This window comes from Glycine soja, chromosome 17, assembly GCF_004193775.1.
Source record: "Glycine soja cultivar W05 chromosome 17, ASM419377v2, whole genome shotgun sequence".
NCBI lineage: Eukaryota > Viridiplantae > Streptophyta > Magnoliopsida > Fabales > Fabaceae > Glycine > Glycine soja.
This window is the reverse complement of record NC_041018.1, coordinates 18,779,268-18,795,051: the sequence shown is the minus strand read 5'-3', so window position 1 is coordinate 18,795,051 and position 15,784 is coordinate 18,779,268.

The window sequence follows — 15,784 nt, the reverse complement described above, 5'->3', positions numbered from 1 at the left end:
AGAATAAAAAACAAAAATACAAAAACTAAATTACAATGATTAAAAAAATATTTAAATTCTTTTTATTAGTATGAAATTAGTTATTTTTACGCTTCCTCCAAACTTAAATATATAAGTAAAATTAACTGACTAATTAAAAAAATTGGTTAATACTACTATCATTTAATTCTACTAATCACATTTTAAAAAACAATTTTTAAACAATTTTTTTCTTTCTAAAATAACCATCATCAAGTTAAAATTAGTTTAGCTTAGTCTTCCAACCCTTTTTTTCAGATGTGTGACAAATATTCACTAGATATGCTATCTTTCACAATTTGTCATGTATCCCTAATTAGTATATATTGCAAATTATTGAAAAATTAAATTGACTTAACAGAGATAATTTTTAAATTTAAAATGCCAAATTATAAAATAAATAAAAAATATATATATTTTAATCTATTTTTTATTATTACTTATTCTTTAAAGGCTTGGTTAAGCATTTCAAATCAGAAATAAAAGCATAAAAAAGTAAATTTCTATAATTTAAATATGATTAAAATTTATTTTAAAAAATTGACAATCCATATATTAATTATATCCACAAACGCTTTCCTTCCCTCATTTTCTAATTGAACATGTTCTCTGTGAATGTCATTCTGTCCATATAAGTCGAATTGCTCTAGGACAATGGCTAACTCAATAGATTGGATTTATTAGATAAGTCATGTTCGATACTGCTTTACACGCGAACCACAGCTCACTATAATCTTAGCTGAAAACTTAACCGTAATTAACAGTTTAGGGACGTTCACATGAATATGATATTGAGCTATAATAAAAAAACATCATCTCTGCCGGTAAACAAGGCATTTGAAGGATCAATTTTGAATTCTAGATCTATTAACATATGTTATTAATTTTTGGATTAATTAAGTTTTTCATAAATATAGGTTATTTTTAGATTATTACCTAATATTTATTATTTTTTTAACCAAGTATTTGAAAAAAATTTCAATTTTATTTTACTATCTGCTCTTAGTCCTCTTTCTTTAAATGATGACGTGATAGGTGAAATATCATATCATCACGTGAATACTTCGTTGTTATATCATCACCTTTCGGATAAGTAGTAAAATGAAACTGAAATTTTTTTCTGGTATGTATTTGACAAAAAATGAATTTATAGGTAATAATATAAAATGACATATTTTCTAGGTATGAAAAAATTATTTAAGTCAATCTAAAAAACAATTTTTAGGTAACAAATGATAAGGAGGAGTTTTATCAAAATAAATAATTTAATTTTAGATAAAATGATAAATGATAAATTTTATTATTTTATTAAAAATAAAAATAATAATAGTAAATTTAACTTATGTTTAAAAGCAAATCTTATAAGTCAATAAAAAAATTATTTCTCAAACACTTTTATTTAATTAAATATTTTTAAACTTGTTAAAAAACTAAAAATTAATTAAAATAACTTCATGAACATATATGTAATTTATTTTTATATAGACTTAGGAAACTTTATCTTATTTATTTTTTTAAGATAATTCCTCATTCAAAATAAAAAATACATTAAATAATTTTTTATTGGTAAGAATAAAAAAAATATTATTTGAAATTTAACATAACTCACCTTTTAATTATCATGTTTAATCAACTGAACTAGATTAATAATATAGTATTAAAGTTGAACTTAAAGAGTTAACATACATACATTTAATATTTAGACAAAGATAAATGAGAACCCAACAAGATCAAATGATGAACTATATATTTTGGAGACAGAGAATAATGAAGAAAGAGTGAGGAAGACATAACATGTCATGTTACATGTATACATTGATCATAGATCGCAAAACACCAATTATATATGATTTAAATAAGTTTTTTATGTCATATATTAAATAAGTTTTTCATACCTGAAAAACATGTCGTTTTTAGATTGCTACCTAAAAATTCATTTTTTGTTAAATACCTACCTGAAAAAAAAAATTAATTTCATTTTCTACTTGCTGTTAGTTGTCTTCTATTAAGTAATAACATGATAGATGGAATGACACATCATCACGCTCAATCATTGATATGTTAGTGCCACATCATTAAAGATGATGACGTCACAATGAAGTGTTCATGACAAGACATAATTTTTTTTTTTCAATTTTTTCTTTTTAAGTCTTTCTTTCTATTGAGTTGATTTTACTTTTAAGGTCTAACACAATTGAATGAGTTGATTGACTTAATTTCTTAAACATCTTGATAGGAGTTCAATTTTTGATCAAATGAAAAGACTTTGTTTGTTAAAAATTTCACAATTTATATGCTTCAAAAGTTAATCTCATTACTTTTTGTTATAAAAATACTAAAAATATACTAATATATAATGTCAGTTGTTTTAATTTGTACAAGTTGCAGTAGTACTTACTTTATAGTTTATACTCACTTTACGTTTTGTGGTTCTTGTAGTTGCCATTTCATAGCAACGAATATCTTTTGGGTGTTGTTTGTGGCAACAGATATGAATTAACCGACACTGTCACATATGCAACACTTTCAGTGAAGTAGGGTTGTCTTTGATTTCCGAAAAATGAATGATATTCTGTTGTGGATAATTATTGAACTGGAACACCATGTCTGCGAGTGATAACACCACATCTGCAATGTTCCTGCGACCTAGCTGGAAAGACAAGTGGTGGGGAATCGTACACTACTACTACTACTGAGTTACTAATTTACCAAGTTCCGAGTCCTAATTATTTGTGTCGTTCGCCAACAGCCTAAACGTGTGGCGCATGCAGATTTAATTTTCCAATCTAAATAATAAATGCTATCAATCATATTCCAGCAAACTCGTGATTCTTATCATATACTTCGATAGTCTACCATTTTAATTAATTTAATACTTAATCATATTAAATATATTAAATAATATATTATTATTTTAAAATTATTGTTTTTATATTTTTTTATCTACTTAATTTAATTTAAAAATTAGAAAAAATCTTATAAAATAAACAAATTTTTTTTTAAAAGAATTTTATAATTAGAAATAGAAGAATTATGATGAAATGAGTTCCAAATAGACACATCATTGGATTTTATAACAATACTCCCTCCATCTTAATTATAAAGAGAAAAAAACAATAATTTCCAACTTATTAAAGAAATTAATTAATTTTATTAAATTTTGTTGATTTCAATTAAAAATAAATGATTTCTTTTAAATTATCTTTCATTTGAAGTTGATATCAAATATAAAAAAATCTTTGATCCTATTAAATAAAGAATAATTTGAATATAGTTTCATTAAATAAGATAGAAATAGTTAAAATTTGTTTATATTTGAGACAAAAAAATAATAAATTTTTGTTAGTTATATTTGAGACCGGAGAAAGTATTTTTTTTATTTAAATGAAAAAATTAATTTATACTCTGATTTAAAAAATATTTAAATTATTTAATTTTATTTAAAAATTTACTAATTGTGATAAAGTGGAAAGGAAAAACATCTGTGGTGCATGTCAATTCTTTGAAAATCATTGATTTTGTGGTCCTCAAAGAAACAAAGCACAATTGGTCTATCCATAGCAAAAGTTGAGTATGTTTCAGTAGCATCATGCTGTTCTCAAGCCACCTGGATCAAACATCAGATGTTGGATCATTCACTAGAATTTGATAGAATTTCAATTACGTGTTACACTACTACAAAAAGATATTCTAAACATCATTAGTTTCAAATATATAACTTCAATAAAATTTGTTAAAACTTAAAAGTAATAAATTTTAAATGTTTAATATCACAAATAGAAGTATACATACACTTTGGTTGCATGAAGGGTAAAAAATCTAGTAAAACTTAACACACATCTTAACTCGTCAGTAACTCATTAGTGACAACAACTTGGGCAGTACATCAAAAACAATGTTAGCATTATTGTCGTTAGAATGAATGACATACTAAAATCAAATTGTCGGGCATAAGTTTATATGCTACCTTCTTTTGAATCTTTCTATCAGTTGTATCGGCGGCATCAATATGATACCCTGCTTGGTGGATCTGATCTCACACCTAAAAAATTTCACTGCAAGAATGTTACACAATAAACAATAGTCCTTGATTTTCAAATATCATAATACTAATATTCTAAAACAAATTAGTAATGGAACAATGAAAAGTCAATGGCATGTTTAGTATAAGGACGTGTTTTGTTATTGCTAATAGTTATAAAAATGATGTTTTCATTTTGTTTCCTATTTTTTAAAGAATTGTACAAGGTTGGATTTTTGTAATTATCAGTGAAAATAGAGAGAAAAATCGACAAATCAAACAGACTCAACATAATTTAATAACAAGATATCAAACTGTTCAATGATTTCAAAATGAGAGACAAGCTCAACAATAAACAACAAAAAGTCAATATTTTATAAATTCCAATGAGAAAGAAGGTAACATATGCAATACACATCATCTGCATCATTTAATTGTTATAAGACAAGTATACCATAGAATGAAGACTAAAATTCAGAGCTATGTACCTGTAGTGCATAAGCTTGTGACTTTTCAGTGACAAGGCATACAATTGTTGGACGAGGACTAAGCCATTAAGGCCATTTACCCTTGTAGTGCTCTAAAACAATGGCAAACATGCGTTCACACAGATCCTAGAATGGTTGTGTATCATTACAGGTCTCTCAATTTTGGCTTCATCCTTAGCTGAGAATTCCAACTTAAAATGATCAGGAAGTTGGAAGTGAAGTTGTAGGAAACCACATTCATCCAACCACCACTTGAAAAGTTATTCAAAAGTGAATCAAGAATGCAAATCCAGCTGAACAGCGCAAACCTACAAAGTTGCACACTGGAATTTCCTACGTAATGCATCAGATACATTAATCTCTATATTTGGTCCACAGAATGCATCATCCCCTTCATTTAACTGCAAGGTTTTACACAAAATATAATTGAGTTGAAATGAGATATGCAACCTATACTTTTTTATATCCAATAAGAATTTGTTCAAATCAAAATTACAGCCATATGTTCTAGAAAATATTTTAAACTATATATCATTGGCAAGAAACATTCTAGAAGACATATAGAAGAGGAAATAATTACTTGCCAAGGCTTGCCAAAATCATCTAAAGCTTCTTTAAGACAACTTTCAGCTTTGTCCCAAGTTGCAATATCTCCTAGGTATTTTTATGGCCTCTACTCAAATATTCAACACATGCAAAAAAAAAACATTATTAAAGAGATGTTATCTTTAATTGAGAGAAAAACAAAAAGTATTGTTCTAGCTTCACTCTAAGAAGTTCAAGTGTAGCAACAAATAACTAGTGCACTTTCATGTGTGCAAACCAAGTTCAAGACTTGATGACATTTTACATTTTCAAAATAAAGAAGCCATTAACTGGTTCAACTAGCCAAATAGTGAGCACTGAGCAACTGAATGATTCAACATGTTCACCACCAGTTTTGCGATTTTGAGACAAGTTTTAAGACTTCCAATTATGCAAGCTAGATAGGACTAGCAGAGGACCATTTTCCACCTTCACAATTAAAATAGAAACTATCTAGTTTTTTAAAAAAATGGTTAACACTTAATAACTAGCAAATAGAACACTTCTAGAAATAGGTGTGTCATGGCTATTAGTTACTTGGAAAACGATATTATATATATATATATATATATATATATATATATATATATATATATATATATATGACATTATATAATAAAACAACTAAAATATAAAAATATATCTGCTAGAAAAGGTGGAATGTGATGACAATATATATCTTTTAGTCTTAGCAAAACAAAGAAAAACCAAATTGTCCAACCTAGTGAAAGAAAACAATAAAGGATCCTTATCATCAAATAAGCTATCCAGAGAATCAGAAGACCGTGAATTTGATTTTTGAAGAGCCTAAATGATTACAAAGAAAATTGAAAAGATAGTTAAAAGTTTTACATAAACCATTTACATAATTAATTCTTTAAAAAGTGAACACATTTTGAAAGTTAATCCCACATATGCAACCATTTGCAGAAGTAAAATATGGCTTGGCAATAGCACGATCTAAAGAAGCAAACTGCAAAATTTGAAATTATCATGCACAACAATCATATAAAGAGGCAAAGCGGACATAGATCTCATTACTTGTCTTATTTCCAACAATTTTCTCCAAGGCCGCAACAAAACAATCATATCTTATTACTTTAAGGAATCAAAGTCATGCATCCAAAATTAAACATAATACTCAATTATTATTTATGGAACTAATTCTTCCATGATGACAAATTCAAGAAATTAAGTAAATTATCCATAAATAGTTGGTATATATAAAGCAATTCATCGCTACACCGACCCCTTAAATATATGGTGCTTTTCTATGCTTTTAGTGTTATTCCAAATTTACTCCAAAAAAAAAAGAGTGTTATTCCAAATTCCAAAATTCAAACTGGCATTTTAGCCTTTCCCTAAAATTCAATCATTTTAGTTCTTGTTTGGAACCAACATATATATACATTTTTATTTATTTATTAAAATAGTAATAAATCTAAATGAAGTATGCTTAAGATTGTGGTGTAGAACGTTACTAATCACATTCATTGCACGTAGCACACTGAATCGTTTATGGTGTAAAGTGATTGTGATTTTTCTATTTTTTCTACACCAAGTCTCCGTAGTCTGTGCTTGAAAATTAACAAAAGAAATGATGATTGTAAAAATATATATATAAAAAAGAAGACTACTCCAATACAAGAGATTGAAAACCACAACAATTACAACTATAGGGAAAATAATCGTATGGTATCTTGTAATTGCTTACAAGAAACAGAGAAAAATACAATGAGTATAGGCCATAAGGGTGGTAAAAGAAATTGCAAAAGCTGATTAAAGAAATTAAAGCAACAATTAATTTGTAAGATTTGGGAGAAGGATTAGCTGTAATGAATTAAATTTAGCAGAACATAATGCTTTGGCTCAATCTAATCCTTAAGCTTGTAATTTACAAGTGACGGTTAAAGTTCATACCTTGTATAATTTTCAATTTACTCTCTGACTTTTCAAAATAACACTCACTTTATTTTTTTAAAATGAAGTAGAGAAAATTAAAATAAATTTTTACAAAGTCATGAGGTAAAGTAGGGATTTTGTAAAGCTAAGGATTAGAATGACCAACAATTATACAATATATCATGCACTAAAATGAGTGTTTACATTTTTATTTACTCTCCATCATCATATAATTTTTTTTAATCTCTATTATCGAAAAGCTACATTTTTATGTTTTCCCCTACTCAAAAAATAAGTGGCCAAAAAAACTTATGATTATCTTTCTATATCATGGCATACAAATTAACCTTTCAAGAACAAGATTCTGGATTGGTCATCTTGACATGTAGAGTTTATAACCATTTTTAGAAACTAACGTAATGATGGTATCTGTCACCTTATTGTCTTTCTCTAGCCCAATGTCAACCATATATGAGTTAAAAATATATGATTGTGGATGTTCTTTACTTAACAAGTATAAAAGCCAAACAAATGAAAAGGCCAGCTAGGCTCAACCCACATGCTAATCTAAAAGGGGGTAAAACTCTAAAGTGTTGTTGTTTTGATGGAGGCTTGACAAAACTTAGAAGCTTAAGATAATTATCCCTATACTACAACTTGTTCTTAATTAGGTCTACTTCATTCCAATGGCTTAAGGTACGTAATAGCAAAAGACAAAGCAAAATATCATGGGAGATATTTTATACATAATATACAATAGTGGTGCATTTTGTTGGTATTTGATGTGGTGATGTAATCCATGAAAGTGATGAAACTATTTTTGACATAAGAACAATGGAAGAATAATACAATATTATTATTTATTTTCATATCAAATTAATGGCTTCCTCTTTAATTTCTTCCTCACATACAGGCTCCTATTAATGTTATAGTGATTTGAATTATTTGACCACTTGCATGTTACATGATTTTCAAACTACTTATAATGGATACTGCATATAATGATATGCTTATTTGTTTCCTACATGGCCATGACCATGCTCCAAGTTTATTCCTCTTAGAAAATCAAAATAACACAATGCTTAAGCTACAACTTATGTAGTTGTTGTTATAAAAAAACCTGTTCACTTGCTTATTTACATATTTTTAGTGCATCTATAACTAAAATCAAGCAAATTAATCTTAGTCATAAACCATGAATAGATTAAGTAAAGGGGAAGAGGGGCCTCAACAACAACTTATTAAATAATAACCTTTCCTCGGAGTAAAAAAGAAAGAAAAAAACAACAATAATTGTACAAACACAAGTGGCCAAGCAGGAGTGTTGGAATGTTGTTCAGGACAAAGTAAAGATGCAAGATCACCCCCAAGCAACATGAAAACCCAAGAGCTTTTTCATATGTGTTAGTCGTCTTATACGACTAACTTTTGTATAGGAAGCATTTTTCAAAACTTGTATAGTTCCCCAATTTATGGTTATTTTGTAGTAATTTGTAAATAAATCTTGTTTTATTGTTAAAGTTGTCTCTAGAATATTTCCATTGGATTTAATGATGAAATTTGTGCAATTTCAGGTTAAAAAGAGGCTAAGTCATGAAGTGCTAAAAGTGACAGTTGAGCTCAGCTCAACAGTTGGACTAAACGTGCATCCACCGCTAAGCGCAGCTTCAGCACGCTTAGCGTGACAGAAGAATTTGACAGAGCATCAATATCAAGGCTGCGCGCTAAGCGCGAGATCAGTGCGCTAAGCGCAACAGTTGTCTTCAGCCAAGCTCAACGCACGACTGGCGCTAAGCTCAAATCCACTTAACTCGCGCTAAGCGCAACGTCATGGGTTCAGAGCCTATTTAAAGCTGTTTTGTGTAGAATTAGGGTAACAATCCAGAGAATCACCATCACACATAGAAGTCAGAGCACACTACAGTGCCTATTTTGGGAAAAGAGCTTTGGAGGCAACAAGAGTAGCAGCTTTTGCAGAGATACCTAGGTTTTGTAATTAGAGAGAGATTAGTGAGTTGTAGAGTGATTTTGAAATGCTGAGAAGAGGAGGAGGGATCCCCCTTCTTGTGTAAGGAGCAGTTATTCTCTACTTTTAATCTCATTATTGTTAGGGTTTTTCTGTAATGGCTGGCTAAACACCCTTGTTGGGGATTTCTAAAGAACAACTGATGTAATTACTTCAATATCTAATTGATTGTTTTTCTTGTGTTCACTGCTTCTTTTAGTGCTTAAATTCTGTATGCTATTGGTCTGATCAACCATTTGTGTGCATAGTTAGGTGACTTTAGCATTGGGAAATGTACTATTGCCTTAGAACTTGAATGAAGTAGGATTGAAACTTATTCTTAAATGAGGGATCTGCGGATTATGTTTTGGTTTTAAATATGTTGTTACAATAATGTTGTTTGGTCTAAGTCTAGTCCAACAAGAGGGATCTGAGGACAAAACTTAGGCTAAATTAGTCTAAACTTTCGTAAGCTATTTAAGTTGAGTCTAGTCTAACAAGAGGGATCTGAGGGTGAAACTTAGTTTAAGTTAGTCTAAACCTAGGAGAGTTGTCTAAATTGAGCCTAGTCCAACAAGAAGGATCTGAGGATGAAGCTTGGATTGATTCAGCCTAACCAGGGATCGAGGTTTAGGAATTTAGGTTACAACATAGAACACAAAAGCATGATTTATTAGAGAAACATCTTTATATACATCAGCTAGTTTGTTAGAAAGACCCAACACCTTTACTTATCGCTGCCAATCTTACTTGCAATTTTTACTGTTTTTAGCCTAGACTTAGTTTAATTCTGTTTTAAACCATCAATTATCAATGTTTCTTTCAACAATGCCTTATTTCTGAATTCAACCCTGTCTAATACTAGTTCCCTGAGTTCGATACTCGGATTCATCCATTTTAATTTTAAATACTTGACGACCCGGTGCGCTTTCTGGCAAACCGGATTTCCCTTGAACATATTTGTATAAAGAAAAATTGGACCAAAAAGTAACTGCAGGGGAAGTCCAACAATATGCAATCAAACTGTTCTAAGCAAGATATATTGTGTTACATATAATTCTCTAAGAAAACCAATGAGTGATGTGTCAATTTAACGCATCTAAAAATCCCTGCTTTAACTTAATTTTCTATCACATTCCAAATCATTGTCCAAAACTAATTGCCACAATCCAACAATAGATGCAAAAAATCGACACATACGAAATATGAAATTCTCAGGATGGAACCAAAAAAATGAACTTGATAAGGAATGAAGCATACTCGCTAATTTGCCATGGATCTGAATATCAAAATACATCTTATGAGTGACACCCTCCAAATCCTGTTCCAAAGGGGTGTCCTACAGAATATGGAAAGGGGGTTAATATGCATAAATTTTTTATTGAACCACCAAAGTCCAAACCCAAAAAAAGGGAATGAAGACTTCTTCTCCATCGTCAAGGCTAGAGAACTCATCTCTGTTATCTTCTTTATCTGCTGGAGGCGTTGCTCGTGGAGACCATCAATGTCGTTGGCATCGAGGTGCTCTAAGGCGGTGATCTCGTCGTTGATGTTGTCCTTGATGGCTTGTACATCTTCAAAGGGGTAGTAGCGCGGGAGATTTGCTCTTCATTTGAAATCTGCCCTTCACCCAAGATTTGCTCTTCCACACTGTTCCATAATTACAAATCTAAGCTTTCTCAATGGCAACATTGTCGACAATGAAAGGGCGCAAGAGAGGGAGGGAGATTCGAGGGAAAAGAGTTTGTAGAGACAAGACTCAAATGTGTTGAAGTATTGGATGAGAGTGAGAGCAAAAAGATGATAGTAAAAAGATTCAGAGATAGGCTAGGGCTCAAGAGAAAGAAGTTGTGTGAGTGAAAAACCCATCAATGACAGTTTTTAAAATGACTATCCTTAAGCGTATGTATACCAGAATGGTTTTTACAATGACCATCGTTAAACACAATATACCATGACAGTTTTTAAATAATCGTTGTCGCCCACATCCACTTATTTACAAAATTGCTACCGCGTTTTCGTTAAGGATGATTTTCTGAAAACCATCATTGATGAAGTGTCATTGAAGTCAATTTTTCCGATAGTGTGACAATACAAGTGTTAATATCAATTTGTCAAGGAATCCAATCCAACACTCAAGTTCTAAGCACATTAATATCAAACATCATTTTCTAAGAGATCATGTTCAAAAAGGAGATATAGAATTAAAAATTGTTGAAACCAAGCTTCAACTTGTTGACTTTCTCACTAAGCCATTAATTGAGGACATGTTCAAGTTTATGAAATCCCTAATTAATATGAAAAACCCAAATAAGTGTTGAAATATGTTGGTTTATGCATGATAATTTGTGAATATTGAATTTTGTTATCTGTCAGTCTTATGGTGCCTCTAAATCAAAATTTTAATTTGCTTGGTTAAAAGATATTTTAGTGGGTTTATTTGCAACTAATGTTTTTAATTGTTGCTCATAAGGACTAGTTTTCTATGGAGGGTCTGTAATCTTTTATCCTCTTAGCTTTTCTCTCTTTAGCTCCCTATAAACTAATCATTGTGGTAAAATGGTAACAAATCTTAACCACTGTTTTTTCACTCTCTGTTGAGCTCTCATATTCTTCCATTTCTCTCTTGCATCTTTCCTCCTTTTCAAAACAATGGTTTATACCAAGAAAGTGGTAGTGAAGAACCATACTTCTTTCTTTGCAACCGAGAGTGAAAGCTTGTATTCTCCTTCACCAATGATTCAAAAGGACAAAGGAAAAGGCATAATTGATGTCATTGAGGTTATTTCCTGTTCTGACTCAAAGAATACTATTTTAAGGACTCCTCCACATGCTAAAGGTGTGGCAATAGGGTCACTAAAGAAGAAAGTGATCTCCCAAAAGGAGAAGCAAGGGCAACAAAGAAGGAGGTCAGATTTTGAAGAACCCCATTTGCTTAAAGACAAAGCTACCAAGAGAAATTCAAGGCCAACTGGGAAAACAAAAAAAGTTGTTTTTGGGAGGTTTAGAGACTTGAAAGTGATTAAGAAGTATGGTTGGGATATCCTTTGCTTTGTTAAGAAGCAAAAATCGACAGAGTTCGTTGATGTCCAAGAACCTATTTATCCAAGGCTAAAAAGCTTTCTTTGCTACTGTTGTTGTTGATTAGAGTAACTTCACCATTAAGGCTACTCCTAAGGGTACTAAGATTCTAATCTCATAATAGATTTCTGCAACCATTATGAAGGTACCATAAGACAATAAAAGATTGTATGATGGGTGGTTTGAGTTTCCGAGTCTTAGGAGAAACTATGTGATCAAGAAGTTAAAAGAGTTGAAGGACAATGAGCTAAAGTCCAAGTCTCTCAACTCATTTGGAGGATTGGTTCACTGGATTTGCATGCATTATGTGCTTCCAAAGATAGGAACATTTCAAGAGGTTAGTGATAAGGATTTACTAGTCATCTACTATCTCTAACACAAGATTCCTCTCAGTTTTCCTCTTTTGATCATCAACCATATGATCAAGGCAACCAAACCAGTGAAATCCAGATTCAGTGTTCCATATTTTTCAACATTATGATGTCCCTTTAAGAATGAGCCCAAGGATGATGATATCCCAAGTTAATTTGGGGGAAGAGAAGGAAGAATCCTCCAAGAGTAAGGAAGTATTATTAAAGGAAAAAGAATTTGAGGATTTCCATGATTTTGATACTTTATTTGGTAAGGAAGTTCTTTCTATAGAGAAGAAGGATGAGGGTCATCATGAAGTGAAAAAAATATCGCAAGAATGAGGGTTTAATTGAGGTTTTGAAAACTTTTAAGCTTCCTTTGAAAACAAAAAAGGTTTTTTATAGTAGTTCAGAATGAACAAGTTCATAATACAAAACTATTATGAGTTTAGAATGGAAATTCAAACTGCTCAGAATGAAAATGCAAACAGTTCTGAAAAGCAGTTCTTTTGCAGTTTAAAGCTTTTGTTTCAAAGATAGATGTTTACTAAAACCTTTTGCTAAAACAAAGTTTAGTTCAATTATTAAGATGATGAGTTAATAGATTTAGTGTTTTGATCAAAATCATCTTTTTAGATATGTGTAAGAATAAAGTAAAGAGAGAGAAAAAGGAAGAGTGCACAAAGGTTTTTATATTGGTTCACCCAAACCTTGTGATACGTCTTGTCCTCACCCTTAAAGATAAGATTTCACTAACATAACTAGTTCACAGTTGGACCAACAACCACTGGGTTTCAATAACCTATCAATTCTCCACTAGACTTCAATCCTAGCCTCAACCACACCAACTACACCACTGGGTTTCACCTTGGCCAGCCAATGCTGGACTTTTATAGAAAAAAAAAGATCTTTGGTTAACTGCATAAACTACAAATTTTCTCCTCACAAGAGAGATTCCACTTAGGAATTAAATCTCACACTTCTATCTAAGAATATTACAGATTTTGTAAGTATAATACAAAAATGAATAAAACCTATGATGTAAAAAATGTTGAAGGACTAAGAGCAGTCGTAAAAAATTTTAAAGACAAAAACCATAAATTTGAAAAAGTTTATAGACCAAAAACATAGTTTTCTCTAAAAACTATTTTATTATTCATAAGCAACACCTACTCCAAGCAAGAAAAGGAAAAACTAGAAACTGTTGTATAAGATAATCTTGATTTGGGAGTAGGATTTAAAGCAGTGGAATACAAGATTACTTGGAAGTCATCATTCTAAAATGTCTTTTTATCCAAGTACTTATAAAGGAAAATGTTTACTCTTGTAAGTCTTATGATTTCCAAGCGAGAAGCTTGAGAAGAAAAAATAAAAAAACTGTGTTTGTGCGGAAAAATAACTTGATCAATTTTTGTGTCACTATTTAGCCACCTTTCTAGTGACAAACTAAATCACTACTTCATCTATTTTTCTCACCACCTGTAATGCAAGTTTGAATAAAATGAAATTGAATACCATGAATTCAATGAAAATTTAAATACAAAGGTATAAAAATATTTAAACATGAAAGTTAATGTAATAAGGCATAACTATTTCATTTAATTGTGACTGGCTCCTGCCAAAAACCTAAGCAATGGAACATCTTATCTAAAGGAAAAAATAAAATCATGGATGTTTTGCTCAGACAATCAAAGCATTTTTCGAAGGATCTTCAATCAACTTTGTTTTGTACTACCTTAGCATACCTTAATCTTAAGTTTCATCCCGTTATAATAAATTCTCTTTACCTATTGATGCAATCTTACCCCCAAGGGCATTGAATATAAGACTCCAAGAAGATTGGGCCAGAGATGCAGGAGAAGGCCCTAGGGTTCTCATGAGCTTTAGGGTAGATTTTGGGCCCATGGGCTAAGTATGAGCCCACTTTTCTTTGTAAATATTAGAATAAGTTTTCCTTCTTTTGGGCCTTGTATTTTGGCCTACGAATTAAGGGCACCCTACCCTACAAGTTAAGGGTACCCTAGTAGTATAGGGTTTTAGCCTTGTATTTCAGGGCATTTTGAGTAGTCTTTGTAGTAGGAACCTTTTTTGTATTTTCATATATTTTGGCATGGGGGTGAGCTTAGCTATTGGAGGGGTGCGAGTAACCCCCCTCTAGCTTCTCAAGGAAGCTTTCTTCCTTACTTCCCAAGGAAGCTACATTCCTTGCTTCTCAAGGAAGCTTCCCATTGTATTTTCATGTATTTTGGCATGGGGGTGAGATTAACTATTGGAGGGGTGTGAGTATCCCCCCTCTAGTTTCTCAAGGAAGCTTTCTTCCTTTAGCTTCCCAAGGAAGCTACCTTCCTTGCTTCTCAAGGAAGCTTCCCATGTGCTAGGCTATAAATAGAAACATGTGTAACACTTGTCATAACTTTGATGAATGTGAAACTTGTGAGATACACTTCAAAGTTCAACTTCTCTCCATATTCTCCTTCAATTTACTCGCCATTCTCTCTCTCTCTCTCTCATTCTCTTCCTCTGTTGAAGCTTCCTCTCTAAGCTTCTTATCCAAGGCACTCTCTTGGTGGTGAAACTTCTCCTTTCATGGCTTATTCTCTAGTGGATGACGCCTCCTATCACCTTTTCTCTTTTATCTTTCGATGCAACTCAATGACTGAAAATCACCATTAAAGGGCCTTATTGAAGCTCAAAGATCCAGCCTCCATGGAAGCTTCTCAAGCAAGCTTCCATCACCTATAATTAAAATATCCTATATACGTAGGCAAGAATGGCAAAAAGTTTGGGAAGAATGAAGATGACATAGTATACTTTGAAAAGAACAAATGATAGTATGATGCATTTGATACACCCTATTAAAAAGGATATTTTGGTAAATTTCATGTTATTTTATTTGTAATGTCTATTATCTATCAAATCATTGTTATACCGTATGGATACCCGACCTAGTCAAGTATCAAATATACCCTTAAGACCTTTAAGTTATTGAAGCTCTATGACCTTATGATAATATCCAAGTATTCGGCCTGACCAAATATTCGAGTACCTAAGCATTCTCAAACATGAAGAAAAAGAACACAAACATTCGGGTACTTGGCTATGCCCAATACTCAAGTACCCTTACATACAGAGCTCATGAAACATATGTTGACATGGTATTCGGGTACTCAAGTACTCAGTTAGGCCGAACATCTGAATACCCTACAATGTATATCTTCTTATAACAGGTATTCAGGTACTCGGCATAGCCAAATACCCAAACACCTTAAACTTGGTACATCCTTTCAAAAAGCACCCAGGTACTCGGCCAGGCCGAGTACCTGAACACTCTAGA